Here is a 17,120-nt window from a genome sequence, read left to right on the forward strand (position 1 = left end):
TATCTTATAACAAGTTAGGGAGTTTGAGCGTCTTGGTCTAATAGCGCCTCTTCCAAATCAGCCTCTTCAAAATTTACGAGCCTCCCTTAGAATTGTTTGCTGCTATTACGTTATGGCCTTAAAGCAATCAACAGCCGCCCTTTTCTTCCATTTTAAGACTTATTTCTGTTTCCAGAAATGTGTTGTGTGTTGTTGGTACAAAGGTAGACAGGATTCGAACTAATTTATATTCATATTTAGAAGGGAATGATGATGCTTTAATATGAGTCCAGTTAGAAAACATATTTTTATACATTGTGCAATTAAAAAGTGAAAGGATAATCATGATTGTTGGTTTTTTAAGATTAACTCTAGTAAATTTAACATGACATCTTAAAAATGGGTGACAGACAAGAATGGCGCAATTGTCCTTCCACCTACTTTCATAATAGAATAAGAAACCGGTAGCGGCTCACATATTGAATTTAGCGCATTACTAGTATTTAGATTCACGTACAATAATTAATATTTAGTAACAGGTCAGTAACTAAAGAAATTAACCAGGCCTCCATGGTCAAACATGACTTTATGTGATTTCCATGTCTTTAGATTTGGGCTATAACTGTATAATATAAATAGAAGTAGTTTTTATTGTGTGTTGTGACATTTTATATCTAAAATATCCAAGTCTAGATCTTCTAAACCAATATAGACATGTTAGATATGCTTACTTTATGTTTCAACAAGCAAGTCTTAACTTTTTTCTCTTTATTTCTTTAAGTAACATCATGTTAGACAAAACGCAAGACACATTAGAACCAAAATAAAACCACTATACTGGTTAGTCGCAAGATACTCTCAACTTGATTTAAAATCAAAAAGGTTGATCTATAAGACAATCATAAAGCCAATTTGGACCTATGGGGTGCAAATATGGAGTTGCACTAAAAATTTAAATCAACTAGTCAAAACAAGGTTCTTCGATTGATTACCAATATTGTTACGTGACCAACGAAAAACTGCACAATGTACTAAATCATACTAACGTGGAAGCAATACAACTGCTGGACAGCGCGCAGGATGTCAGGAAATTGAAGCAAACCAAACCATACGAACTTATATAAAGTGTATAACTTTAGTGTAAACTATAGCTATAAGTTATGATAATTTTATAATTGAAGATAACATATTGATGTATTTTCTTGCACTCATCTTGCCTGTGAATTAATCTAAGTACAAATGAAAAGTAGTAATAAATTAATTTATAAATAAGATTGTACTAAGCGTATATAATAAAGGTGTTATAAAAAATTATTTAAGTATTAGATTATTATTTAATTAATTTTATAAATAAGTAATAAATGCTATTTAACATAAGTAATAACAATATATTCAATTTATATTTATATCGACTTTATTCATCGAAACATTACAAGTATTAATGATTCCATCTGTTGTATAAAATGTTAATAAAGAAATTATTTTTAGAACATTTGAGATTTTTAGCAGCAAAAATATAATTTTTTATTGCATAATCAGTATTTACTGGATTCCCTTGTAGATCAATATATGTGCAATAATTGGTATTTTATTTTTATTATATTTGTATTTTTATTATTTTATATTAGTATTAAAATTTTTACAAATAATATTTGTAAAAATAATGTTTGTTATAACAATAATTGCTAACAATGTTTTACTTTATTTATGGAAAAAATAAAATTAAATCATTCAAATTCTTATTAAAAAACATTATGTATGTAAAAAAAATATAATGTTGAAGGGTTCTTCGTGTACCGTGGTCAGACAAAATTATATGAACACCATGCAATATAGTACATCTTTTTGCATACTAATACAGCTGCTTCTGTGTAAAGAATGCGAGACGTATTTATTGCTCAGTTTACATGTCAAGTTTTGCGATCTATGTAATGTGAGGCTCTTGAATCTTTATTTAACCTTTCACGTGCGACAGTATATACGAACATTTTGTCCAGGCAACATCAAATTGCCGCGGCGAAAGTAACAGCAGAACTCAACACTCACTTGAGTAATGCTTGTAGCAACCGCTACGACCCTTTAGGCCACTACGTATTCACCTACATCAAGTTCAAAGGTTGGCAACATTGGTGGATCAATACTATGCGGTTCCCGGCTATAAAGACCCCCACAACGACGTCTCGCTCTCTTTTCTCTTTTATCTATCCCTTGTATCAGTACCACTTCCATAGCACTTCCGTACTAACCTAATATCCTGTCCATTCTCCCGTTGATCAAATGTATCATTTAATATCGATATAAAGAAGTTTTTATTGAACCAGTATTTTCAGTTTCCATGTGAATTCCTTCCACAAAATAGTAATGAGTGTTAGGACAAACAATCGCCCTGACAGCCACACATTCCGACCGACTAGGCGAAGATTCCAACAATTGGTGACTGACCCCGACGTGATCGAAGTGCCTAACAGATAAACCAACTCAACAGAAGCCACTCGACAGGTGCTCGATACGTTCACGGAAGGATAGTGCGAGGAACCCATCATATGGTCGAGGTTATCCCACGAGACTAGCGCGACGGACGAAAACCACAAAAGCCCATCGTGCATTACATCAACACATGCCATTTTAACGCAACCACTATAAAGGAAGCTCCTCAAAGCTAACAATCATGGAATGAGTGCGCATGCTAAAGGCTTTATAACAGAAGCCAACGCTAAGCTGCGAAGCAAGTGATGTAACAATCATAAGACCTGGACTAATAAATCATCGTTTGAATATTTTCCTCTAAATGGACAAGTTTATACATATATAAATAGAGAACCTCAAAAAATCCTACCATCCGAACTGCCTGCTTCCAACAGTCAAACATTGGGGAGGTTTCATTATGATTTGCTTGGCAATACCGTAATATTCAACTGGTTCTCTTATTCACATCACAGGCCCGATTAATGCGAATGGCGTCCTATTTCAGGACGATAATGTATCCATACATAGAGCGGAAAAGGTTCAGTCATAGTTTAGTAAGAGTAAGAAGTAGATTTTTATTTCCAACGTCATTAAAGCAATTGCAGATTTTGATACATATATGGGACAATATTCCATTGAAAACTATTCAGCATCGCTATGAATCTATTTCGCAGAAAATTGGAGCTCTTTTAGAAGAAAATGACGTCTCAACACCTTATTAATAAAATATTGTATATATGTGAGGTGTTCGTAACACAGCTCATTTTCAGTTAGTACCAACCTTCAATAGAAAGCTGTAAAAATTTCATGATATTTTACTCATAAGTTTGTGAATTATTGTGCTAAGAGTGACACTACTTCTGTTATTTTCGAAAGAAAAACTGTTCAAGTAAAGCAATGGCTTGAAAAGTGTTATAAGGACTTCGCTCCATCAGAAACAACAAGAAAACGTGAGTCTGCTGAAACGTGGACGTAGAGACATCGATGATGAGAAACGCAGTGGACGTCCAAATAAGGTGATAACACCAAAAAACATCCACAAAATCGTTTTGAATAATCGAAAAGTGAAGTTGCGTAAGTTAGCTAACATCGTAAATATATCCAAAGAACGTGTTGGTTTTATGTTGTATGAGCGTTTGACTCTGTTGAAAGTAGGTGCCGCGTTTGCTCACTGTTGACCAAAAGCAAGAACCTGTTGATGATTCTGAGCAGTGTTTGGCTATGTTTAAACGTAACAAACAGGAATTTTTACATCGATATATGACAATAGATGAAATATGTATCCATCACTTAACGTCGGATTCAAAACAATCGTCGATGAGTGGTTAACGACTGGTCAACCTCGTCCAAAGCGCCCAAAAGCAAAACAATCCGCTGGAAAGGTTATGGCCTCGGTATTTTTTGATGTGTGTGGTATAATATTCATCAGCTACCTTGAGAAGGGAAATACCATCAACAGTGAATATTATATAGCGTTATTGGAGCCGAAATTGCAAAGAAACGACAGCGTATGGCTAAGAGAAAAAATTTGTTTCATTAAAACAACACACTGTGTAGCAAAACAGTCAAAACAATGGCAAAACTAAATGTATTGAACTTCGAATTGCTTGCAAATCCACCGTTTCCGTCAAATTTGGCTCCCAGGGAATACTGGCTATTTCCAAACCTCAAAAAATGCTCACCGATAAGAAATTTCGCTCGAATGAACAGGTTATCACTGTAACTGTGGCCTACTACGCTCTACACAAGTTGTTTTAAAATGTTAGAGCAGTGCTGGAATAATTATGTGACTCTTGATGTAGATTAAGTTAATAAATAAACCCAATTTTGAACAAAAAAAACGCTTTTCCTTTTTTTTCTTCCGAGATTTTTCAGCGTTTTTCATGTGTTATTATTGTCTCAATCGCCTGTATGATCGATACTATATTTTTGATATTATAATAACCCAATTAAAATCAACAGTCATTATGTAGAAAATATATTATAAATTAATTCTAAAATTCTAAAATTAAAAAAAGTACTGGGAATTATAATTAAAAACAAATAAATAAGGCAAACATTGCAGCACTCGCGGCCAGTTGTGGTAAAATTGCTGCTATGCGGCCTTATTTGTACTTCGATTATTATCCTATTTTAGACCAGGAGCCAGCCAACGCGATGCCAAGAAATGCCGATGCATGATTTCGACAGTTTGAACGTCGATTTTCGAATTTTCCTTAATTTCCTCGGAAGCACACCACCGGTAGCCGGGCAACAGTGAAAACGCATAATACAAACACCGCATTGATTTCGTGGAAAAACCGGTTCTCGCCGGAAAATAATCGATAGAGCTCGGTCGGGAAATGTCTGGGCTACGATGTGCACCGAGGAGAAATCGATAGTTTTCTAGGAAACAGCGGCGGAAAAACGAACGAGGTCTATTCGCATCGCGAGGAACCCCGGGTTTAGCTTTAAAATATTACCCAGAACTGTTGTAGAACTCCAAATATAGTTCATTCAATTATTGGGGGTTTATTCATTTTAGTTTCTTTATGAAAATTTCAGTTAAAAACTTATTTCTAAGAAATCTATTATAATTAATACATCAATATAACAATATACAATAACCAGAGTAGATCAGATTCAAAATCAAAGAACTCTGCTGGTTAGTCCAAAGATACTCTCAACTTATAAACCCTATTTGCGCTTATGGGGTACATATATGGTATTGTACTAAGATCTTAAACAGACTAGTAATCCAATACTGCTAAAAAATGTTTTTCGATTAATTACCAATGCTTATCTATTACGTAACCAACAAAGAACTGTATGGTTACCTCATCAATTCAAATAAATCAAATAGATCTATGAAGTTTTCCACGATTTAACCTTAAAAGATGAAAGAAGATTGATAAATCACAGGAACGTTGAAGCAACACAGTTATTAATAATACACAAGTATTCAGATGATTGAATTGAACCAAATTAAACGAAGAATTTGTAAATGAATAAGTGTTACTATTAACTTTAGCTTAAGTGACGAATAAATACGTTAAGCTAATTATAAACATGCGAGATCTTGATGTTTTATATGTATGTATCTATCACGATAGATACTTCTAATGTCTGTCTTCTCTATCCATCTTTTCATCAATTTCTTATTCTCACAAGTTATTTTATTTTGCAAATTTAACAGAGTTTATATTGGAAGATACAATTATGGAGTTGAATTAAAAGCACTAATTAGTTGCACCTTCGTATTATAATAATAAAATAATTATATATTTTAGTGTTTTCTCTAGAGCCTTTCTGGACATCTATTGATCACAGTAATGATAATGATTAAAACGTTAATGTATTTAATCGACTTTAATTAATATAAGCGAGGCGTTTTTAAGTTCAGAGAAAATCCAGAAGTCTGAATCCAGGTGCTGAATCAGACCAACAGGGCATTTGAGGATTTATGTTAGTTGAAGTTTTCATGGAAAAAATTTATGAAGAAATCCCGAGTAATCGGCACAGAATTACAGCCTCTTAAGGCCAATAACTTCACGCTAAATCTTTGAAGGTTGATAGAAGCGAGTGCAGATTAAACAACATGACCATTTTTACTTTTATATTTTAATATATTTTGAACACAGCACTAAATAAACTTAATTTTGTTCAACTTTACACTGTACTTTTAACTTTTTACACAACACTGTAATCGTTTAGTTCAGTTCTTTTGGCAACTAATTTTTGAAATATATTTAGAGCTTTCCAATTGTTTTAGCTACACCTAGGGCATCACTATCATTTGTACATATGATGGTTATTAAAGATATATCTCTGCCTAGGGCAATAGAAAAAGTGCAAGTGGCAGTCAACAAAATCTACAAATGAACGAAAGATTGGAAAATTCAACTTAATAGCTCCAAATCTGTCCACGTTAATTTTGCATTAAGGCGAAATAATAAAAACTTAATTATATCACTCAATGGATGCCCGATTCCTCAAGTAGAATCACCAAAATACCTTGGAATCCATCTTGACGATAGATTAAATTGGAAGCATCACGTTAGACAAAAAGCAAAACACATTAGAACCAAAATAAAACAATTATACTGGTTAGTCGGAAGATACTCTCAACTTGATCTAAAATCAAAGAGGTTGATCTATAATACAATTATAAAGCCAATTTGGACCTATGGGGTGCAAATATGGGGTTGCACTAAAAATTCAAATCATTTAATTCAAATTAGTCATACAGCGCTGTCAAAACAAGGTTCTTCGATTGCTTATCAATGCCTATCGCTATGTAACCAATGAAGAACTGCACGATGACCTGGAAATCAAATGGATTTGCGAAGTTGTCCAGGATTTCGCCTTGAAACACGAAAGAAGATTACTAAATCATACTGCTGGACAGCGCGCAGGATGTCAGGAGATTGAAACGAACAAAAGCATACGAACTTATATAAAGTGTATACATTTAGTGTAAACTATAGCTTTAAGTTAATAATTAATAAATAATTATAATTTTATAATTGTGGAATACATACTGATGTATTTTCTCGCACTCGTCTTGCTTGTTAATTAATCCAAGTACATAGGAAAAGTAGTAATAAATTAATTGTAAATTAAGATTGTACTAAGCGTATCTAAAAAATATGTTATATTAAAAAAAATATGATGATTATTGGTACATTATTTAGATATCTAAATATACTGTGAACGTTAGCTATCAGATAGCTTACATCATAGAACAGTGTATTATTACGACTGCTGTTTATGCTGTTATGCCAATTTGTCCAATGGCTAGTAAAAGTATCATTCTTCTTTAAAGGTATTTGACATAATAAAAAACTAGCATTGTTCAATTATTGAAAACATTGTAACTATTAACAAAACCACTTTTTTCAAAAAAAATTAATGGATATCATATAAAATAGTGGTAATCAACATCAAGCAAAAATTGATATGGCGTGTTTGTGACTCAATTATTAACATTCAATAATTCATTATCATCATATATTTAAGTTTCGGTGTTAAATATTATTTTAAAAAAAGGGATAGTAACATTCATCTATAATATGAGCATCAATGTGCATTTAAAATTGCTTTGGTACGTACATACGTACATTACTAGTTTATATGAAATAGAGACCCTAAAATGAGCCCATCTTATTTCACTCTAAAAAGTATATATTATATGTGATTCCAACAGTCTTTAGTTGAGGTTTTTTTATGAAAATGATTAGAGTAACGTAACGTATAGTTTATTTTTTAATAATTTAATTTTAACAAATAATTTTTTCTCCATTTCTTAAACATTCTTTTGATCCTGAATTCTTTATAAGAAACATATTGTGATAGAATATCTGGTGTATAACAGAGGAGCTTCATTAAATCATAAATTACTATCATTGAAAGCAATGCGAAATTAAAATTAAAATTTAATTGATATTCTTGTAATAATGTATCACTATGAATGACACGTTCACGTTCGTGTAATGTTTATATTTAATATTAGATACTAATACTTTTATGATGTTTAGTCACCATACAATATCCAGTGTGGTTGACCAACATGTTCTGATCTCTTTCCTGGTTTTATATCAGATATACTTCACTCTTTTTCAACTGGAACAGACATATGTAAAATTGAATTTAAAAGATATACTCATATAAAGCTAAGTTAATCTAAGCAATATCACTGAAGTATTTTAAACACCCTCCACACAATGTTAACGAATACCCTATTAGAACTAGTGATGGAGCCTAAAGAATCTAAGATATCATTTAGATTTCAATATAAATGTAACAATCTTTTTCTTGCCCAATTACGTAATTATTTTCATTTTCAAAATGGTTTCCCAATATTCGTCAATTCCCATAAGCATTAATACTATCAAACAAAATTAAGTAAGCAATGAATTCGTATATAATAGGTCGTGAGTAAATTACTGACAACTTAAAAAAAATTAAATAACCAAACACCATTAATAATTCTAATCACATCGTAAATTCGTAACTTTTTCTCACACCTGCTGTATTTTTCGAATGAAATAATTAGAATTCCAAATAAAGGAAATAACTTAAGATCTACAACATATTGCTTGTAATTTGCTTGTAATTTGATGTATTATTATTCTTTTATATTTTTATTATTTTACTTCATAAAATATTTTCAATAAATTACTGTTTAGTTTAAAGTAAAATTGGAAGGAAATATGGAAATTAAATGTAGACATTATTCTTGTTAGTATATATCCTACGCCATGGAAGATTAAATAGCATTAAATTACCAAATAAATAAGCTTAACTACAAAAAGTTAAACAACACTTAACAAATTATGAATGAAAAAGCGAAAGCGTAAACTTATCAACATTAATGGTAATGCTTAATGTAGCTTTTTGTGTCCATCAGTAACTAATTTTTAATCTATTTAATGGACACACAAATATAAAGTGCACAACTGTTTGCTTCTATAAAAGCGAAGGAATATAATAGCTAAATTATAATATATTGATATATGACATACATTATATCAAATAATACAAGTATTCTCATAAAGAAAATGTCTCAACCTATTTTTTAGGGTATGATCATGTAATGAAATAATGTTTTATTATTATTTATTATAATAATCTAACAAATAAGCTATTTGTTTTTATCCTATTATTTCACTAAGGTTTAAATCCTTTGGGCCTAACATCTATGTCACTTTTTTTAATGTGCACTCTAGGGTTTTAATCTTCTGAAGAGTTATCGACAGTTTCTTCCTTCAGGTCCTTATGTAGATTGTCTTTACGAATGCACCATGGAGCATCAACAATACCCGCAGTATCTTATTTTGGAATTCCCGTATAATATTTATATTGTTTTAACTCGTACGACCGCAGAGTTGAACACCATAAATCCACACTGGTTTCAAGGCTTGTTGGTAAAAGAAGTTAGAATATGAGTTCAGTGAATGGAAGAATTCGCTTTGTAGTATTTTCACAATTGTAGGCATTGATTCTTCACTTTTCTTGATCAAGTTCATCTCGTACTAATTCGATAAGAAAGAGGTCTGGTAATTGTGACGACTCTTTTACTACTTGCAGAAATTTTTTATTTCGTTTTTAGAGCAATTTTGCACAATTTTCGGAATATCCTTGTCTTTTTGAAAAATAAAACTTACTCCTAATTACACCTAAATCAGAAATAAATCTAAGCAAGAAACTAAGGAATCAATCTTCGTGACAGATTTTCGGAGAGCTGTTTTTATTCAGTTTTTTATTAATTTTGATCATCTAGTCGGGTTTATAACTACTCAATAATCTCCAAACATCACGCTACCACCATCATGTTTAACCGTCCGCACAGTTACCGTTTCTAAAGCTCTGTAACCTTTCTGATAGGCGCATAAAACATATGACTTTTTCCAATTTTTTCCATCTGGCTTTATGTGTTTGAGTCCGCAGGTACAGGTACTAGTTGGCCCCATTTTTTATCTGCTACGCATCTTCTCATGTCAGACAATCTCTTTACGGTTGAAGTTGAAAATGTTTTTTTTTTCGTTTCGCAAACAGTACGATAAACTTTGTTCCCATTTTGTGGTATACTTGGGACGTCCAGATCTCTTCTAGACTTAGATTTCCACTGGTAGCTTATTTTTCTGTAATCTTTTCATGCAACTCCGATCGTTCCTGCAATTTCGCGCAGAAAAAATCTTTCCTGGGTCAAAGTACATATAACACTTCGTTGAACTATTGTAACTATTACACAGAATACAGTGAACTCCCAACTGACACCGTCTAATAAAATAGCCAATGCACGTCATAAGTGACGTCGAATTTAATGTCAATTGCACTTTGTAAAAATGTAAAATATGTTTTAAACCCTGTATAACTATGTATTACTCATATATGTACTGAAGGCCTAGACAGGATATATATAGTTAACAATTTTACTATTGTGCTATTGAAAACCGCCACTAACAAAATTAATCTTGAAGAAACTCTTCATTGTTTTTTATTGTCCTTCTTATTTTGCCTCATAGAAGAACAAAAAATAGCAGGCTTCGAAGCTATAGAGAAGCTTGCGAGGTAGTTCAATGTTATATTGGAACAAAATAATCAGTTTAAACACTTTTGTAACTAAAACTTTTGTCACTAAAAGAATATATGTTACATAAAAATAAACCTTTATTAAAAAATCGGACATGGAAACATTCCACATTGATAAAGAGGGAGCAAAATAAAGTAAACAAGAATAGTAGTGTCAGCAAATGTAGATCATAAGTTGAACTAGCTATGGAATCGTGTTTTCTATATTTTATTTTCTAATTAATTTAGTTGTAGACGTCAATAAATCTCATAAAATTATATAGGAAAAACTGTCGTTGTCATATCTCACGATTTCAATTTGCCTCTGTGTTACTCTACGTACGCGGAGGCAGCAATATCAAGATATACACCTACTGGGTAGCGTTAAAAGATAAGATCGCTCTTACTCCCACGCCAGTGTTATATTTCACGTGACCCGGATATGAATCGGGGCCTGTGGTGGGAAAGGGGGTGGTGCTGATTTAGAACCAGTAACTTCGAGTAAAGTTCTGATTTTCCTACGCCTATTTTGATATTCAAAGGTACTGATAATTTGGTGGTTAATTCTGAATACCTTACGGCATTTTTATTCAAAAATTCTTAAAATAGAAATATGTATTTTTCTAGGAAAATTATGTCACTTCGTAACTAAGATTATTTTTTATTCTGAGATTAATTTGAATATTTGAAAAACAATTTTGTAAAAAGATTACCTGTTATATATTATATAAATATTCCCCACATATATATACACCATTCGTCATTTTCTAGTAGTTAATTTTTGTGTTACAAAATTGAAGTATAAAATATGTAAAAGATTATAAAAATAATCTGTCTTCAACATATACTATCGTCAAAAATGTTAGAAAAACCTTATTTATAGTTAACACAAAAATACTGCAATAAATCTTTAAATAAATGGTTTAGCATTGGAGTTTATTACATTTACACCGTGCTTATAACAATAATCAACAAAATGACTACGTTTTTATCAATTATCTTTTATTTTAAAAAAACACGGCATATGTGTTTTACGACAACAAATGTTACTACCTGGCCAAATGCTGATTTCTTGGAAATTTTGATTTTAGTCATTGCTTTTATATTAAATATAGTCTAATTTCTTAACAATGGATTTACCTTTACTATTATTTACCAAAAACTATAGCCCGTTCCGTAGCCAGTACACAAATATTGGTTTAAAATATTTATCGATTTATAACGTCTAATTATTATCATTAGTGTTTTAAAGAATTTTGCAGATGTTTGGCAACATAGTCCTCTAGTACCAAACCAAATTTAGTTTTGTTGACAGATTCAGTTACATATTCCAGCGCATCAGACAATTCTACCTCTTTTTAATCAGGATAAATTGAGTTATAAAACATGAAATCCTATAATTTAAAATCTCGTCAGTATATTATTTTTGAAATATAATTATAATTAAACTTTTGATATGTCGTTCTATTAGGTGTTGCGTACCATGCGGCCTCTTGTATAGTTTCTGTTATATTTTTGCTGCTATTTCTGTATCTCTTTCTGTTTTTAGAAGTAAATTTAGTGATAATAAACTGCCTAATTTTTCTCTAAATAATGGCCATAGTTTTGTTAACAATATTTGAGTTCACTGTTATAATAACTGGTGTGTGATCAGATGATAGATCGAAATAAGATTCAGCTTTGCATGTTTTGGTATCAATATATTTTGTAACACATAAGTCTATGGTATCGGGAATTTTATCTCTATCTGACGGCCAATATGTTGGCTTACCAGTAGAAATATGCTGTAAATTATGTGCCTCCATTTCTTTTACCCTAAATAAATATATTTATGTTCACGAAATTTTTATCATACCCCGTAAATGTGCTGAATACACCCCTTTCAAGTCGATTATTGTGGGACCGCCACCTTCGTGCTTTCCGTATCACGCCACTAACTCGCCCCTTTAAAAAAGGGGTAAAAGGGTCAGAAGGTGCAACGAAATGACGACAATGATCCTAAAACTTTCCTTCGATTTACCACACCACACGTCACAGGAAAATCGATAAAAATATCGAATGCCGTTTTTGATTCTCACTTAAATGCTATTAGGAGAAAACCTTATCAATCTACATCAGTTACGGCACGTGATCGATACATTATTTAAGGGCTTCCATGTAATTCGAATTCGAATTAAACACTTTTTACGTGGTAACAGATATTTTCTAATTTACATAGCGTAATGATCGTTTTTTTCTCTGCGATTGTTACAGCGGTGACACCAACTGCAACTAATTGTTCATTTAATATCAAAACATTAACGTCCGATAATGACAGTGACAGATTGCCAAGTAATTTCGTTCGTTCGTTCGTTCGTTTTTTTTTTCTCTCCACTGTAAAATCTACCGGTCTCCGTCCGATATAGTTTCATATTTTTCCGGAAAATCGCAAGGAGTAATAAAAGCTGAAAGTCATTTTTCACAAGTCAATTTCTGTCACGAAAGAAAATCATTACAAGGCCCCTCGTCGGATTAGGGATCTCCTGCGAGGTTTTTACAATATTTAGAAAAGAAATTCATAAAGGAGAAGAGATATTTTTGATAAGAATATTACTATTCTATGTACTGCTAATATGCATACTATATTATATATAGTCAATTCAAAATAGCAGTGCACCCGCATGACCTGTCAAAACGTTGCAATGTTGACGCAACAACTCTAAGTTTTAGTACAGTTTGACTTTGATATAAAAACAAACATTTATGTATTATAATTTGTATTAATATTATAGTACATAACATTATAATGCATATGTTATCGAAGAAGTTAAAGCTATAATTAATTATACAGTCAAAACAATTCATCGGTTAGAGTTGGTTATTGAATATTTACATTGAAATTTTTTTCACACTCGTATTGGTAGAGCTCTAGGAGCGTTTTTTATGTAGTGATATCCTCCGAAGGCCCGATCCCCCAATTTAACAATAGTATATCTGAGTAAAGTATTTTACCTTCATTAGAGAGCATTAGTAACGCTTAGTTCTTGTTTCCTTCGATTGTTTCCTTGTAAAGTCATTTTAATGTTACTATGTTTCTCCTTAGTTTGTTCTGTACTACCTGTATATACCTTGATAAAACTACATTTAATAACTGCATTCTCTATTGAAATAATTCTTTGCAATGCCCCATATCAATTCAATTGGATTAAATATGGAGTGATAGGGAGGAATACATAATACTCTGTGGCGATAACGTTCAGCAATCTGATCTACCATGTATCTTTTCTCAGGCTTATTTCTAAAAAAGTAAATTACATAGAATGTAATTAAATATTTCATTTTTATTTACCGAGTAACAATTTGAAATATTTCATTTTTAACATGGTTTCTTCGAAACTTATTTTATATACTTTAAACCGTTCCTTTGTTGATGCACTTGTTCGGGTCTTTTCCACCAGTGTACTATGATATGGTGTATTGTTCATAACAATAACTGATGGTTCCTCCAAGTTCTTTAAAAGCTGATTTTCAAACTACTGCTAAAACAAGTTATGGATCATTTCTCTATAGTAGTCACTCGTAGGACTTGGAAAACACTAATTCGGCACCAGAAGTAAAACTATTACTGTTTCCAGCATGAAGAACTCTATGTCTGGAACGAATTATTAATAAATGCTATGACTAACAAAACCTAATCGATAGTTATTCCAACGATTTCTTTTTACGTCAACTTTTGCTGTCTTTACACTATATTAATTATTATCTTGCCATTCCATTAAACGCCTTCGTGCGTTATCTTTACACCACTTATATCCTCTATTACCCAACAGTGTATGAAGGGATGTTCTACATCCCTGAAATAACCGCATATCTTTTGGCTTTTTATGGATAATTTCTAGACTAACAATTTTCTCTGAAATAATTGTATTAAATTATATTTGAATTGAGAGAACTACTTACTGTTTTTATACATTTTGTATATTTGATCTCTGGTACAGCTAACATCAAGCTGATCTCGATTCGTCACCCGTTTCGCATAAAGACGGTTTCTTTTTGGTGAATTTAAGGTTATATTGTTTTTGAGAATTTTGAAAGAATTTTGCAGGCGTTTGAAAAACAGACAACTTTTGCAGGCTCATTCGATTACATGTTCGAAGTTCTCAAACAACATTCTATCTCTTTTTAAATAAAATAAAATGAGAAGGAAAATATTGTCTGACTGTAAAACGGATTTACAACTTTCGATAGGCACATATTGATGACGTGCGTTTCTACTGTTTTGAATAGACTATATATTAAATAGAATAAACCATAGAAAAGAATAAACTATGCTGTCTTCCATTTGTATCTGCGGTGCGTTTTGTTTTGTTTCTCATCGAAACATATTTTCAAGCGGACATTAAAAAGGTGGATAAAACTGCCTGTAAAGTATATGAAGTTCTGTTCCGCGGACACTTACCCAATCAAAAAGTATGACTTACCTTAAACAAAATACGTAAATTCTTATAAAGTATAAATTAGTCTCTCCTGTTCTCATTCACTCTGTTTACTCATTTGGACTTATTGTAATGTCTTTACCATCTAAATGCATACGACTACGCCACATGACTTATTCTGAAGTTAGTCAAACACTAATTAAAACGATTTTCAGTTTACACAGCCCTATATTTTCTAAACATACAGATATTTCTAAAAGTAAATATCCTTAATTTGAATTCCCGTTCTTCTGTTTGCTAGACATGATTTTTGATAAGCAACCTTCTTCAAAAGCATCTATGAGTGCAATAGGTGTTTTATATAGAACAAGAAATATTTAAAATAAATTGCAATGAATATAGGAATGATAGAATTAAAGAAAGGGATAGAAGAGGTAAGTGATTAAAAGAGTGCCCTAATACAGAAAAAGAACTTGTACTATATAGAACGAAGAAGGGCGAGAATATTAATACTACACATTTTAACAGAAAACCAAAAAAAAAACACCAAAAAAACCCAAGAATGATAGAGACAGAAGTTTCATCCGGCTTGATGGCGCAGTGGTAAAGGTGATGGGACAGTCCTCCTACTGTTGCGATAGCCGCGAGTTCGAATCCCACTGGGTGTTAATGTTCTAGGCAAGAGTATAAAATCCGACAAGGCATATGTTCCCAGTTACGCCAGTAACCAGGCTGGGTAAGACCGGATGTCTTCTGGGATGATTTTAAAATTTGGTCACTCGCCAGTCGGTAGGCTTAATGCTGAGGACCGTGGTTCGGAGCCCACGTTAAACTTTAGGCCTAGTCCAGATAAACCCATGGTTGGTAAAAAGAGACTTTAAAATATATATATATATATATATATATATATATATATATATATATATATATATATATATATAAAAGAAGTTTCTTCCCCTGCGATTGGATGAAATATACCGCGAAAAAAGAGGTTAAAGTTTAAAGGACAATGCATTATCTTGACAGAAAATAATTTTATTTTGAGCGTATAAAAATGTATGTTAGAACCATTATATATATATATATATATATATATATATAAAAGAAGTTTCTTCCCCTGCGATTGGATGAAATATACCGCAAAAAAAGAGGTTAAAGTTTAAAGGACAATGCATTTTCTTGACAGAAAATAATTTTATTTTGAGCGTATAAAAATGTATGTTAGAACCATTATAAGGAAAGAAAGTGGTGTAATAATAATATTTATGCAGCTCTTGCTAAAACGAGTATACATTACCAGAAAAAAATTGTTAACAACAGCTATTACGACAAAAAAAAACGAAAACATCACACATAATTTCGTACAACACGAAATAAATAAATTTGTAAACACTTTCCTAATAACTGACCCACATGCCGTACGTAGAACCAGTCTACGGTAAAACATGTACTGTGTGGATGTATACAAAACGTCGAAATCTGTTTTTCTATATTGGATATATTTTGTGCTGATGTATCAAAAATATGAAAATTTTAAAAAATTCCTTAATTATATTTTATAGCGTGTTTAATTATTATTAAGTTCTTTGAAATATATACAACTGATAATAGTAATTGCCTAATATATTTGAAATAACTGATATTATTTGTAACAAAGGCACTCAAGAGTGTTATTCTGTAAATATATATACGTAAATATATATATTTTATAATATATATAATATTTTATATATCATATATAGTAGAGCAGCCGTATGTATTTACATGGTAAAGACATTATAAGATAAGTCATACTTTTGGTTGGGTAAGTGTCCGCGGAACAGAACTTCATATACTTTACAAGCAGTTTTATCTACCTTTTTAATAGTCCGTTTGAAACTATGTTTCGATGAGAAACAAAACAAAACGCACCGCCGATAGAAAAGGAAGACAATATAGTTTATCCTTTTCTATGGTTTATTCTATGTAATATATAGTCTATTCAAAACAATAGAGACGCACGTCATCAATATGTGCCTGTCGAAAGTTGTAAAGGTGTTTTACAGTCAGACAATATGTTCCTTCTCATTTTATTTTATTTAAAAAGAGATCGAATGCTGTTTGAGAACTTCGAACATGTAATCGAATGAGCCTGATAAAGTTGTCCGTTTTTCAAACGCCTGCAAAATTCTTCAAAATTTTATAATTATGGGTTATAAGCCGTTGTTT

At 31.7% G+C, this 17,120-nt stretch overlaps 1 protein-coding gene across 1 annotated transcript in view; it reads left to right on the forward strand.

The window, feature by feature from the left end:
* Positions 1 to 17,120, forward strand: part of LOC143198328 (ras-GEF domain-containing family member 1B) — a 362,171-nt gene that overhangs the window by 140,663 nt on the left and 204,388 nt on the right. The gene's annotated exons all lie outside the window — the stretch shown is intronic.

Source organism: Rhynchophorus ferrugineus, unplaced genomic scaffold, assembly GCF_030347505.1.
Source record: "Rhynchophorus ferrugineus isolate W39M unplaced genomic scaffold, kcgeb_rfMv2 rfM6, whole genome shotgun sequence".
Taxonomy (NCBI): domain Eukaryota; kingdom Metazoa; phylum Arthropoda; class Insecta; order Coleoptera; family Curculionidae; genus Rhynchophorus; species Rhynchophorus ferrugineus.